Source organism: Sciurus vulgaris (genome assembly GCF_902686455.1).
Source record: "Sciurus vulgaris genome assembly, chromosome: 4".
In the NCBI taxonomy this organism is placed as follows: Eukaryota; Metazoa; Chordata; class Mammalia; order Rodentia; family Sciuridae; genus Sciurus; species Sciurus vulgaris.
The window spans coordinates 7,931,298-7,945,606 of NC_136464.1; the positions used below are offsets into that span (position 1 = coordinate 7,931,298).

A 14,309-nucleotide genomic window follows, 5' to 3' on the forward strand; every position below is an offset into this window, starting at 1 on the left:
TGGTTCTGTTTCTCTGGAGGATTCTGACCTTTGCCACTATCACCTGGACCATCTTTGCCGCCAGTGCCATGTCTATGATCATACTGGGTTACATATCACTAAGATTAGTATTCAGTTGCCCTTCAGAAAGAGGGGTTCCTCTGCCCAGATCATCGTGGTGGAATCCCAGGAAACTTTCCAGCAGGTGGAGAAAGAAGGTAGAGCGATTGGAAGCTGGGGGCTTGGAATGCCATTGCTGCTTTGCAGGGTGAGGGGGCCAGGTGACAAGAAATGGAGGTGGCCTCTAAGAACGGAGAGTGAACCCCAGCAAAGAAAGAGGACCTCAGTACCTTAGAGAAAATTCTGCCAACAACCCGAGCTTGGGTTCTTCCAGGACCTGCAGATTAGAGTTCAGCCTGACCCACACCTTGACTTTTTTCTTGTGAGGCTCAGAGCAGAGAACTCACCAGACTTCTGAGCTACAGGCTGTGAACTGGTGAAGGGTGTTATTTGACCTCTGCCCCTAGTGTCACATCTGGAAGGGTCTGGAGCTATTCGTTACTCAGCAATAGAAGGTTGATATAGGAGAGTGAGCGAATCCTCCCGTGTCCCCTTGTCCTGATGGGTGACAGTTTCTTTTAACACGTTGGAGAGAGGTCAGTCCTCAGGGAGGCTCCATTCTACCTTCCATGTCACAAGAAGGTATATGAGGCCCAGAGAGGGGTCCCAGTAAATAGAAGGGGAGCTGCACTCTGCACCTGGGGCCTTCAGACATGTCCCAAGTTCCCAACTGTCCCTAGCAAGGCCGTGGTGGGAGGGCGGAGGCAGTGCCCACTCGTGGTCACAGTCACACCCATGCCAGGTTTGAGTCTCTTCAAAGCCACTTTGAAGAAGCCAGCCTTTCTCTAGTCAACCCCCTTCCAAGAGCAAGTGGCCCCTGGAAATGGACTCTGGAGTTCGTGACCCCACCACAGGCTCCTCCTCCCAGAGCCACAGCATCAGCTGTCCCTCGGCACCTTGGGAAGCCAAGAAGATGGAGCCAATGGCAGCGTGAGATCTGGAGGCAGATGGGCCCAGAGCTGGGGGCTGACAGCAATGGATTGGTGTTGGTTGGGGGAAGATCTTGGCTATGTTTGCAGAAAGAAGCAAGTGTGGAGGTCCAGGAAAGGAGGCAGGGGAGTAGCAGGACCGTCCCAATGGGGAGAGGACCTGAGTCCAGACTAGCTGTCCCCAAACTTCAGTGGGCACCAGAGGAGCTTCTGAAATACACACATTTCTGGGTGCTAACCCAGACCAGCTGGTTCAGATTCCTGGTCCCAGCTCAGAGGACAGAAATGGAATCTCTGGTAAGGGGCCCAGGAACCTGCACTTCAAACTCCCCTGGTGCTTCCAAGATGAGCCAGGCTGCTAGGAACCATGCAGCTTGGGAGGCTGAGGCAGGAGGATTGCAAATTCAAAGACAGCCTCAGCAACTTAGCGAGGCCCTAAGCAACTTGACCCTGTCTCCAAAAAAAAAAAGGGTCTGGGGATGTGGCTCAGTGGTTAAGGCCCCCTGGAGGAGAAGAAGGACAACAAGCCAGGCTATCGTCAAACTGGAGTGGGGATAAAGGGGTACCCAGAGCTAAGATTGATGCTCTGCAGGCAGGGGGCAGGTGCACAGAGGCATCACTGGCCTGGGGATGGCGGGAAGCAGATCTGGCCTGGCAGCCGCAGAGCCAGGCAGGGAGGAGTGCACATCTCAGCCAGCCACTCGGAGCACCGGCCCGAGGCGTTCACTCCACTGTCCTCCTGAGCACCAGTTCATAACATCTGACTGCATTAAAGCCTCAACCAGGTGAATGACACTCATTTAGAAAGTGCAGGCACTTCACATCCAGGGCAGGCGATGCTGCTCTAAATTTATCAAGTCAACAGCTCATTTTTGTTGGTGGTGGGTTGTAGATCTTGTGACAGAAGCAGGCAAGTGAAACGCTGCAGGCTGTAAACTCGATCTTATTGGCAAAATGTCTATTACTCAGCTAAAAACATCAGTTAATAGGTGCTGCCCTTCAACAATTGGTAACAACAGAGTCCTGGGTGGTGATAACAGTGACAGCGTGTCTCTTTCATCTCCTGTGGGTTTTTTGTATTGCCAATTACTACTGTGTGTCACTGGAGACTCTAGGATGGACAGGGGCCCCACCAGAGAGCCTGCTGTCCTTGGAGGTCCTCACCTGCTTCTCCTTCAGACAGTTCTGCCTGGGCTGGAGGATCCCCATCTTCACTGGTGGGAGAATATTAAATTTTAGGAACTAGGAAAATCCTGGAAACCTAAGTCTGGTGGACAAGTTGCTAATCAAGCTAGCTGATTCCAACTGGGACATTTGCCAGCTACCCACTGGGCATGTCTATAGCACAGGCTCTGAGTTAGGGGCTGGGAATGCAGAGACACATACGACCCCCAGTCCCCCAAAGAGTTTTAAAATCTTAAAGCTGTGGCGGCATTTTGGGAATGAGCAAACTGCCCCCCACCCCGGCCCCGTCCCCCATCAGGGAAGACAGCTCTCACATGTACATGCGTGTGGACATTTGAAAAACCTGCTCTATCCTGTCCTCTCTGAATGTGAGATGCAGACTCAAGCCTGCTGCTTTAAGGAACTGTCACTTATCCTAAATCCTATAGAGGTTTTGGATCGGGTGTAGGAAATTTTCACGAGAACCTGAATTTCACGTCGATTTGTGATGGATTAGCATACCAAAATTGGCTTAAAGTGCACTTAATGGATGCATTACTGCAGGAGGGATCCGCCTAACCAGAGTATTTCTAAATTTATGAAATTGAAATGCACTTCAGGTTACCGAGCAGTCTAAATTTGTCAAAGTCACAGGGCTGGGAGGCAGGTCGTTGCTGGTGGCAGAGGTGGCAGAAATCCGAAGCCAGAGCTGCCAGAACGAATCTGAGAGCCTACGCAATGACCTCAAGGTCATCTGGCAGCAGAAGCAGGACCTGGGTCTTCCCAGCCCCAGTGTTTCCTGAGCCTCAGTACCTGGGAGGCACCGAGAGTGGCCTGCTGAGTCCATGCCCTCCTCTGCCCGCCACATGCTTCTGATGGTTTACCCACTGTTCACTTGAATTCACTGGCATCGGAGCACATGGATGGCACGGGATGGCCTTTGGTCTTGTCCTGAGTGTTTGGTTTCTGAGTATCAGTCTCATGGCCTGAAAAATGGCAACGAGCAATACTGACTCGAGAAGGCTGCTCTGCAGGTGGGGACGCGCAGCTGGGAGAGAGCAGCTGGCTTGTGGCATGTGAGGCTTTGTAGGGCTCTTTCCTTGAGGGGGACAGAGTCTTCGTCATCTGAATGGCTCCAACATGCAGCCTGTAGCAGGCGTTTGGGGACAATCTGCTGAGGGAATGAATGAGTCAGCATGATTTTTAAGGCTCATAGTCTTGATCTTCTAATTTTCTGATGTCTTTGCACTGTCTTCATTCAAGTTGTACTTGATCACTGACTCAACTGATTAACACGCATTTAATATGTGACTATTAAGTGCAAAACTACTTTCAGTCATGATAATTACTAATAATACTAATATTTTACTACTAAGAACAACTATCTTAAGTTCTTAATAGGGCTCAAGAATTACACTTAGTATTTTTCAAATATTTATCATTAATCTCCCCATCAGTCCAATGAGGTAATGTATCAGTCAGCTACTGCCACAATAAGGCTGTGTAACAAAACCCTGGCATTCAATGACTTATCAACAACAAACATTTTTTCCACCCTTGTTTATGTGTATGCAGGCCAGCTGAAGTGGCTCTGAGTCCAGGTGGGGTGACTTGGTTCTAAGCTACAAGTTTAGTTCGGGTCTGTTCCATGGGTGTCGATTCTAGAGGTTTGCTGGAAAGGACAGCTGCTATTCAGGATGCATTTTTCTCATGATGTACCACGTGAGAGAGCAAGCCCAGCCTTGCAAGCATATTTCGATTCAGTTACGTTCCCTAATATCTCATTATCAGGATGTGACTGCACAATATCACCGCTGTGCGTGGGTATGGTTTGTGAGTGTTCCCCAAGAGTTCCCCATGCGTTGTTGTCTAACCCCACTGTAAGGCATCAAGAGTGTGGAAATTTAATTCTAACTATGATGTTTAGAGGCAGGGCTCTTGGGAGGTGATTAGAATTAGATAAGGTCATCAGGGTGGAGCCCCATGATTGAATACTTGTGACTTTATAAAAAGAAGGAGAGAGACCAGAACTTTCTCTCTCTCACTCACTCTCTTTTTCTTTGTGATCCCCTGAGTCATACTGGGACTTGGCCAGCAAGAAGGCCATCACCAGATCAAACTCTCAAGTCTTTAGAATTGTGCGTTAAATGAGCCTCCTTTTTATACAGAGCTCTCAATTTCAGATATTTCGTTACTGTAACAAAATGGACTCATGCAACCACCATGGGAGAGTGAAGAACCAGGATCAATCTCAATGTGCCTCTGGTAGGTACTACTGGTAAGTCCCAAACTAAGGCACAAAAAGGAATGACGTGCCCGAGGTTACCCAGTAGGGGGCAGAAACAGGACCGAACCAGGCAACACAACTCCACAATAACGGAGGCTTCAGAGTGCATACCCCCAGAAAGGGATGTTTATTTTCTTAAATTGTCTGCATTTTTTTTCACTCACAATTTGCCAATGGTCTGTCGGCACCAGCCCCTCTCATGGTTACGTACCCATCTGTCCATCTATCCACCCCTTCACACATGCCGGGCATTTGGGTTTTCTCTCAGCTCTACAGAATAACAGGTCCAAGTGCAATCCTTGGATAAGCTTTTGAAATTAAGGTTGAGGGGGAAAAATCACCCTCCAGTTAATCTTAGCCACGTGTATAAATACCTTTGGAAAGTCCCTGGTGGAACTCATATCAAAGTGGCACCGTGATTTTACTTAAAAACAATTTGCTCCATGTCAGCCGTGATTTCTGACACCTGAATTTTGAAAGTCATCTGGGTGGGCCCAACGCCATCTCTATAACGGGGCATGTGTTTGCTTGGAGGAAGGAGAGGAAAGACCGCTGTATGTGTGGCCACAGAACAACGTTCCAAACACCCTTACAGGAGGGGATTTCCTCCTTGCTGTTTCCATAGAACCTTCCCTGTGTTTGCTTAAAGCCGCTGCGCACTCCGGTCTGACAGATGCATGGCCCAGGGCCTTCCTGGCAGACGCCTGCACAGCGCACCCTCTTTAACAGCAACCTGCACTGTGTCCCTGGTGCAATTACTTGCGTATATAAACCTCACTGAAAGGCAGGCTTTTCTTGGGAGCTAATAAATAAGCCCCAAAGCCACAACACGTGTAAGACCTAGAAAAATGGCCTCATCATCTGTTGGGAATTGTGAACCCTGCAAAAAGCAGCTCGTTGTATTTTCAGAAAAGGTTTTTGTTTTAAAAAAATAATAAAGAACAAAAATCACCAAGTGGCGTCTATATGGAAAAAGCAATCTAGTCTGAGATTCTAGGGCTGGTCTCATTGCTGCATTAATCCTTCTTCACGGATTTTATGTAAGAGGCATTATTTGCAGGAGAACAAGACAGGGTTTTAAAGAACCCCAGTCTCATCCAGGGTTCCCATCTGCAGTTATAATCCTCTGATTGTGACCTCTGAATTAGTTGCCATGGATGCCAAGCAGAAGTTTTTACCACCTCAGGGTCATACTAGCTTCCAAGGGATAAGATGCAGCCTGAAGCAATAAACAGAAGAGTGGGGGAAAGCACTGTCAGGACCCACCGTTCACACCTGGGCCAGCCCTCTACAGTTTAGGAAGCACTTTTCTGATTGCTTTAAGGAACAGGGTGCTGGCCTCTGGCCATGGGAACAGGGGCTGGCTGAAGACTGCAGAAACATCTCTGTTCCTTGGACCTCAGTTCCCTAGGTAGGCTTGGTGTTGGAAGAGACCAAAGCTGGTCTTCCAGTTTCAGTCGTCTCCATTTAGGATGTTGTCTGCAGCGGGGAATCCACCAGTGGAGCCATCCCTTGCCCCCAGGGCTGCCCAGGTGGCTCCCTAGAGCAGCCACCTTCAGGTCACTGCAGTAGGCAGTGCCGCTCCAGGACCCGCAGAGCCTTACCTCCAGCAAGAGGCAAATCAAATACGATGGGCCAAGGAGCCAGACCAGCCTTCACAGGATGCAAAAATACAACAGAGGGCGCCGAACCCACCAGCGCCATGGCCTTGAATATCAATGTATGGGCTGGCTCCAGACCGCCAAGTTCCTTAAAAATGTCTCTGGCAGGGGGTCACTGCCAGACTTTCGGGGTTTCGGTTTGCTATTTGCAACCACCACATCACACAAACAGTGTTTACTTGGAAGGGGAGGGGGCGGAGACCAAACCCACCGCTCGGCGCACACGCCTTGATCTCACATTCCAGACTCGAGCTGATGTGTGTCAGCGCGACATGGGGCGGGGGGAGGGTTCTGTTCGGATGTTTCATTCGCCATCTGCACGTCACTCCCAAACTTTTCCTCCCAGCACTCGGGGAGTCAGGTTGACGCGCCCTGGATGCGGGGCTCCAAGCGCGGGGCTGGGCGCGCTCCCGCGGAGCCGGAGCTGCAGAGGAGGCTTCCGGGCGGATCTCGGGCTTTTCAGGTACAAGTTGGGCGCTAGGTGCCGGGGTGGGGGCGGCAAGCAGCGGCGGGCGAAGGTCTGGCTTCGGGCTCGAGGCTCCGGCGCCCCTCTGCGGGTTCGGGCCGGGCAGCGCCGGCGGCGGCCTGGGCTGGGCATTCTGAGTCCGGGTGGCGGAGGCTGCGCGCAGTCTCACTCCCCGCGGCGCTCCCGGCGCGAGGCGGCGGCGGCGGCCCAGGCAGACAATGAACTTGCGAGCGCGCCGAGCCGAGGCAGATTTGGGCCCTGCGCCCCTTGGCCCGGCCTCCCCGAAGCTTCTGCGACCCCCAGCGGGAGGCATCCTCTCGCTGCTGATCTTGGCCGCGCTCCGGGAGCCCGGTGCGCTTGGGGACCCTGCAGGAAGGGCTGCCCGTTGGCTGCGCGGGGCTCACACGCCCCCTCCCTACCCCGAGAGGATGTGGCCCGAGCTAGCGGACTGGGGACCTGGCGGTGGCGTGGTGGCGCTGTCGAAAGCTGTAGGCTGGCGGAGGACGCAAGCTGCGGGGCACGCACTGGCCGGCTGTCCCGCAGAACCAACCGGCCCAGGAGTAGGAATCGGGGCGCCCCTGCGCTGCCACCATCGGGAACTTGCAGAGGACGGACGGACAGACAGAAGAGTGATTTCACCGTGCAAGTGCGCCTTGGATAGTGTCGGGGACTGAAATTTCCCCGGCCGTGCGCGCCTCACCCCCGATCCCGCCCCCAGTACACTTCAGGGAAGTTTCCAGGCGCGGCCCGAGGCAGGTAGGTAGGCATCTGCTTCTCTCTCTCTCTCTCCCTCTGACTTGGAGCTCCGGCTCCGAGCCACCTCCAGAATCTCAGCTTGTCCTGCAGCCACTCTGGGCGGGAAGGCGGACAGTCTCTGGCGCCGACGCTTCTGGGACCTGGGTCCGGGAGAGGGGACCGGGGGACTGGCCTGGGAGGAGACGAGGGCGCAGCTGAGCCCCGCGCGGCCTGAACTTTTGCTCCCCGCCTTTGCTCCCCGCCCCCTCCCTTCGTCCCCAGTTCCCTCCCCGCGCCCCGCCGCGTCCCCGGAGGCGGCGTGACTCGAGAGTTGCCGGCGCTTCTCCGCGGTGTCCCCGGCCAGTCTGGGCGCGGCGAACCGAGCGAGGCAGGTCTGAGCCGCGCGGTGGGGCGGCAGCTCCGAGCCCGGACTGCAGGCTGCGAGTCCGGAAGGCAGCGGCCCCGGGCGGGGGCGACGCTGGCGATCGAGATGGAGAGCGAGTCCGTTGGACTGTGTCTGCCAGTGGAGAGGAAGCGGTGACTGTGGGTGCCTGGTGGCAGGTCGTGGCGCAGCTGACCCCGGGGAGCCCTCTGGGATAGCGGATGGAGGCGCCGAGGTGAAGGGAGCCCGGCCTTTCCGGGAATGAATGGAGAGCTGTGGAAGCGCCTTCCGACTCCGGCTGCGGCTCCGGCTCCGGGAGAACCTACTGGGCGACTGCGCGCCAGTGTGTGCGTGTTTAGGATTCGGAGCCGCCTGGGTCGAGGCACCTCTGTTTGACTGCCGGGTCGCCGTCAGGGTGCCCACGTTGCTTACCCGGGAGAGGCTGGCGTAGCTGGAACAGCGGGTGTAGATGCCCAAGAATCAGGCTCGGTTACCGGCTGCCAGCCCTAGATGCCGGCTCCCCAGGAAGGCAGTGAGGCTGGGGGCTGGGACCAGCTCCTGCGGGAGGTAGGCTTCCCTGTCTCTCCAGGGGCTGGAATCCTCTGTGACAGCTGGGCCTCGTCGCCATGTTCTCCTCGGGTAAGTTAATGGCATGGAGTTTTCCAGAATGAAGTTGTGATTCCAGGAAGTCTCACTAAGGCATGTGGACAGCAGTTCAGTGAAGTGGAGCCGGAGGGCTGGAAGTGCCCCAGCCCCTCTTACCAGCTGTGGTTTCTGTGTGGTGCGGCCTCTGCTCTGGATCAGGGTAGCCACCTAAAAAAGGCCCCCCTGAGGTTGCCCAGGAGGAAACAGGCCTAGAGCTTTGCCCAAAGTTTCTTTTGGACCCTCCCTTACCGTCCTCCACGGACTCCACCACCACAGCAATGGAAAGCAAGGGACCCTTCCTCTCAGAATACAGCACTTTCTGATTTTTATGAGTGCACGTGCAGCCAGGATCTCTTGATCAATACATGCAGGCACACAGATCAGATATGATTTTATTCAAAATAGGATGAAATAAAAATGCCTTGTAATTAGGTAGTTTTACCAAACAAGTTTTTCTCCCTAATGAAGGACTGACTGGAAGGGATTCGTTTTGCTTTGGGTTGTTTCCTTCCCTCCTGGATAGGAAACGGAGCCTGGGCTCCGTACCAGGCCACAGGTGAGCTGAAGTGGAGCTGCCGGGCCAGTCTTCCCTCCAGTGTCCCCCTTCCTAGGGTGCCAGTTGCGGGGGTCTCTGAAGGAAGCTGGTGTCCTTCTTCCTGTGGGCTGCTGCCAGTGGGGCAGGGAAGAGGCATCCAGGATATCGCATGGTGGCAGGGAGGCTGTCCTTTGATGGTTAAAGCATGTGACCCAGGACCTCTGTCCTGACAGGACTCAGCACGGTTACCCTGACTGCAGTTCCCTTCCACTCATTTCTCCTCCCCTGTTGCTGCTTCCCCTGGCCCCAAAGGTGAGGTGTCAGAAGAGCCATGTGACTTTCCTCATGTTTAAAGAGAGAAACAAGTCCCTGCCTGGGGAAGAGGGTTGTTTTCATGGAAGTTTGGGGCAGGCGGGAAGTGGACTCTGCTTATTAGTGTCTTGAGAAGGAGCAGGAAAATAACACCAGGTGAGCTAGCTGAACCCCAGAGCCCCGCCATCATGTGAGCTAGCTGAACCCCAGAGCCCGGTCATCAGGTGAGCTGCTGAACCCCAGAGCCTGGCCGCTGGGCTGCGCGAGGGAGAGCTATAGATCAGTGGGCGGAGGCCGCTGCAGTTCAGGGGGCTGGAGGAGGCGAGTGGGGAGGTATCTTGAACAGGGAGCACTGTCCCCTCACAGGGGCACCCTCCTCTCACCTCCAGCCAGTTGGGAGAAAGCGGAGTTGACAGGTCTTGTCAATTTTTAAGGCAGTTCTTGGGCCTGATTTTGAGGTACGGCCTGAAATTCAAGAAGTATGGAAGAAGGGCGGGGGCGAGAGCCCTTCCCAGAGTCCAGGGCTTCACCTTGGGCCCTGTGTTTATATGTCAGGAGGGTCACATGGTATAGAGGCAGGATGCACAAGCGGACACAGGAATCACCCTCTGCAGGCCCGGGGACTTGAAGGCTGCCTTTCATGCTGGTGGCTGGTGGGGCGGGGTGAGCCCACTGGGGTTCACCGCAAGCCTGCATGCCAGGCCTTCAGGGGCTGATCCACGCACCCCACTGTGTGGGCAGAAAGACTCTGCAGGACGCTTCTCATACAATTTTATCCAATCAAATGTATCCCATAGTTGAATTTCTGGGGAGGATATTGTGAGGATAAGACAAGCTGGGACCCATCTGTCCTAGGAGGGGACTGATGAGTGACCTGAGCTGCAGTTAGACCTGGAGGGACAAAGTGAGAAGAAGGGTAAGGACAAAGCACAGCAAGTTCAGGGGAAGGTGGGTTGAGTGGAGGTCTCCCTTGCCACACGTCGGAATCAAGGTCAGAACAGCAGAGTGACTTGCGGGGTTCACACAGCTGGTGAGCAGAAGGTCAGCCCCCCCCTCAGCTCCGGCTCCTAGACAGGCTCCCTAGCACCGCTGTGCTGGTCTGGGGCCTCTTACAAACTCCCAGATGAACGGACGCTCCCTGTAGTTGGCGGCTGTCCATCTTCCTGACCCCCTGCCTGTCCCAGGGCCTCAGGAGGGCCAGGATTACAGAGATGCCACTTGAGGGCCATTCACGTAAGAGAGGAGTTGTCTTAAATTTCTAAAAGGAACTACTTTTAAAAGTCATAGCTGGCTTGGGAGTGTCATTCCTCTGAGCAATCAGCCAAGGGACATGTCTTTAACCCTGCTTTAGAAGTGACTCTTTCAGTTGCTGGTGAGAACTTTGCAACCTTCTCCCCTCTGCTCTGGAAATTGGGGAGCTCAGGTAGGATATTGTTACTTCAAAGGGTAACTTTGTTCCCATGTAGTGAATAAAGAGATCAAGTTCGTACCCATCTGGCTGAGTACCCAGCGCTGTTCAGATTTGCATGATGTATTTCTTTATTGTTCTCAAGTATTAGGGTCTGATTTCCCCACTGAGAAGGCTTTCCTTTTAAAACAAAGCACCAGGACAAAGTAATGGATGTGTAGACCTGTGTCCCCACAGACAGGATGAGGCAAAAACGTGATGGTTCCCTACGTAGCACGTCCAGTCTTAATATCCAGGAGGAAAGGTTAAGGATTGGTGTTGGTTTGGGCCAGCACAGAATTTTTTCTTTTTTTTAATATGAAAGTTGAGAAGGAAGGTGGTTGATCATAATAGCTGTCACTATGTCCCTACAAGTTCACAGCTGGCCCTGTGCCCTGTGTATCCCCTGCCTCCCTTGGAGGACTGGGAGGCTTCTGGAGGTCACAGGCGTCAAGCTTGTGGCCATCCAGCTGCGCAGGAGGAAGGAACAGGGCTGACAGTGGAGGAAGGCGGGACGGGGTGGGTGGGATGACGGATTAGGGCTCCAGAAGGAAAAGGCAGGCGTGAATCAGCAAGTGGGGAGGGCGCAGAGGTGTGAGTGGGAAGCCGTTTCTCGTCTTAGCAGAATTCTGAGGGATGGGGAGGAAAGGGGAGCTGCCGGCTGCTGCTAGCAACCGCTACCTGCAGGGTTTGTGCGTCCCCGCTAGGTGCAGCCCTGGGCAGGTGCACGGGAACCGGGAGTCGGCACTCAGCACGAGGTGGCACAGCACTGAGATCAGTGGGCGAGGCTGAACTTGTGCAAGTCAGAATTACATAATGCTGCTCCCGGTGGCCTTGGAGGGGCCTTGGGAAGGAGCAGTGTGAGCTGGTTAGCCACCTGGAGGTTGGAGTGCACTAGGATGGCTGCACCTCCCTCCGGCTCCCATGCCTGTGTCCCAAAAGAGGTAAGCCCCGCCAGGTACTTGACACAGTGGCTGGTATACAACAAGTGCTCGGTAAACATTCATTCTTGTGGCATTCCTCACCGGGACTCTCGCCCCATGCACCCGGCCCAGGGCTGCAGCTGGGGGAATGTGCAGACCCTGCAGATGGCTGCTGCAAAGAGCAGCCCACACCTCCCCGCTCCTCCACACTGCTTGGCACTCTGCAAAGACCAGAAACTGTCCAGCCCGGGGTCAGGCTGACTGTGCTCCTGTTTGATGCAGAGGAGAGCAGTCAGCTTTCCCCCTGGAAATGTGCTGGTGTGACTCAGTGGAGTGTCACATCTTGAGTCCCTCTCTAAGATTAAAAGCACCCTGAGCAGGGCTGTTGGGGGCCTTCTGGCCAGGGAAGGCACTTCCTGACACCTATTTTCCATTTCTAGATTTCATCCTGGTCTGGGCCTTTTAGGTTTGTGAAAAAACTAAGGCTGGCAGATCCTCAAAAGCAGAGGTGTTATTATAATGAAAACTTGGACTCTTTCCAGAATTGTGTTTGTGGAGAAAATATTGAAACAGGCAGCCCCGTCACCCCGGTGCCTGGAAAATACCCCAACATGGGTGAATAATTAGGTGCAGGTCGGTCCCAATTACACTTTTCTTACACTATGCTGGAACCTGGTGGTTCAACATTTTCTCTTGAAATGGAATGTGTGCCTGCTGGGCCCTTTTGCTCCCTGTGGTCAAAAAGATAGTGGCGTGGCTGCCAGGAAGAAAGATGGGCCAGAACGGAGCTCTGTCCTGCTTCTTTGTGTCCTTGTAGGTAACTGCACTGTGGGACTGGGCCCAGGGCACCTTTGCCCTGAGGTCCAAACATGCATTTCAGAGAAGGAAAGATGGTGAGGTATAAGGTGTACTATTAATCTCGCTCTTATTGAAAGGGGCATGACGGCCTGGCCGTCCTTTTGTCACACCTGCGAGCCCCTCACACCGAGGGAAGAAAGCTCAGCCAGCATTTCCCTCCAGCAAGGTTTGGGGCAGATGCTCTTGTAACCCAGGGTGGGAGCCTGCGGGCACTCAGAGAGGCTGCCTAGTCATCGGGCCGACCCTGGGCTCCTTGCCGATTTGAGCTTGCGTCTCACCCTAGGCAGGTGGCTTCATCGCGTGCTTTGGTTTCTTCCTCTATAAAATGGGATCGACTCTACTTTGTTGTGTGGTGTAAGTACTAGAAGTGATATGATTTAGGGTTCAGGGGAGCTCCCCAAATCCACCCACTTTTTTGACCCTTATGAACCTGCAGAGAGCTAGCTGAAGGAAGACGGGCAGAGATGGAGTGTGATGTTTGCAACCAGTGGGGGCAGGGCTCGCTTACTGTGGGGCCGGACGGGCTGGGATCTCCCTCAACATGCCTGGGAAGGTGTAGACACCTCCAGGTATAGACAGCTGGAGAGTCTGCAGGTGGAGTTCCCTCCTCTGCCAGGAAGTAGTGAAGTTCCGAGCCCAGTGCCTGGTCCACGCGAGGACTGATGAGTGACATCTCTGAGGGATGCCATGGGCAGGGCAGCCAGTGTGTACACGGTGCGTCAACCCCATGTTGTCATCTGCTATGGGAAATCATCTGACTTTAAAGAAGTTTGTGTCTCACTCCTTGGCAGACGGGACTGATTAGCCAAATCAGATAACGATCCGATTATGGTGGACCTCAAGACTGAATTCCAACTTGATCCCAATTTACCTGGAGGGGAGCTAATGGCTGACTGCTGCCCAGGAACATCTTCTGTCCCGTTGTCCTTGCCCGCTCCCTCTGCCCCCCATCACTGGCCCGCACTTCTGCTAGATTGGGCCGCATTTGCAATGAGTTGGCTGAGCAGCCAGACCTGGATTTGGCTGCATTCAGGTCCCCTGGCCCTTCACGGGGCACCCCCAGCATCACTGCCTTTATCCAAGTGTAACCCTCCTCCCTGAGCTTCGCGGTCCCACTCTGTTGTGTTTCTCAACCTTGAACCTGTCCCACATGGTGCCGTGCTCCAGTTTCCTGGGTGCAGCCTGCCATTTATGGGCTTGACGCATCCTTTAAAAATGACCCTTCCGAAGGCCGGTTTCTCCTGGAGAGTCTCCCCAGCACACCCAGAAGACAGAGAGGGGTCCTGGATGTGGGAGCAGCACGCAGGAGAGCTAACACTCCCATTAAACTTCCAGAGGAGGCCAGAGCCTAGTGTAATGACCTTGGACTTCCTGGCGTCGGGTTTTGGGGCTATTAAAAGGCAGTAACCACAGCTTTTTTGTGTCTTGAGAGTCTAAGGGGAAAATGCTGTGGAAATCTGGTCAGCATTTCAAGAATAGGAACAGGAGCCATCTACCAAGGCCAGAGGCTGGGGCTCTTCGCGTTTCTTATGGCTGGTATAAATAGCTTGTCTTTATGTTCCAGGCTTCTTTGTTTGGAATGTAAATATTTGCATTACAAATACAAAGTATGTCCTGGTGTGTATTTTTAGTGACCATAATTTCTAAACCCCAAATCAGACTATTGGTCTACAGAGGATTATTTTCTCCTGATTTGTGAACCTGTTTATATAAAGAGTCTTCCAAATGTACACACACCAAACCATGTTTGCTTTGTGCGCATGAGGGGTCTCCAGGCTGCCTGGGAGTCAGGGCAAGGGGTGGTGTTTCTCAGCCTCCATATGAATCCTTCTGTCTGTTGAGTCATGCCAGTTTGGGGGATTTGGG

The 14,309-nt window shown here is 53.7% G+C and overlaps 1 protein-coding gene across 5 annotated transcripts in view; it reads left to right on the plus strand.

Moving 5' to 3' along the window:
• Window positions 1–4,630: 4,630 nt before the first annotated feature.
• CHST15 (carbohydrate sulfotransferase 15) overlaps window positions 4,631–14,309 on the plus strand; it is a 72,967-nt gene continuing 63,288 nt past the window's right edge. The window contains exon 1 of one of the 5 annotated variants that reach the window (XM_079138072.1): window positions 4,631–6,603. The gene's annotated coding sequence lies outside the window, so the exon portion shown is untranslated. Of the gene's footprint in view, window positions 6,604–6,663; window positions 7,367–7,394; window positions 8,363–14,309 lie in introns of those variants that run through there. The other 4 variants (XM_079138075.1, XM_079138074.1, XM_079138073.1 and 1 more) reach the window with 4 other exon arrangements.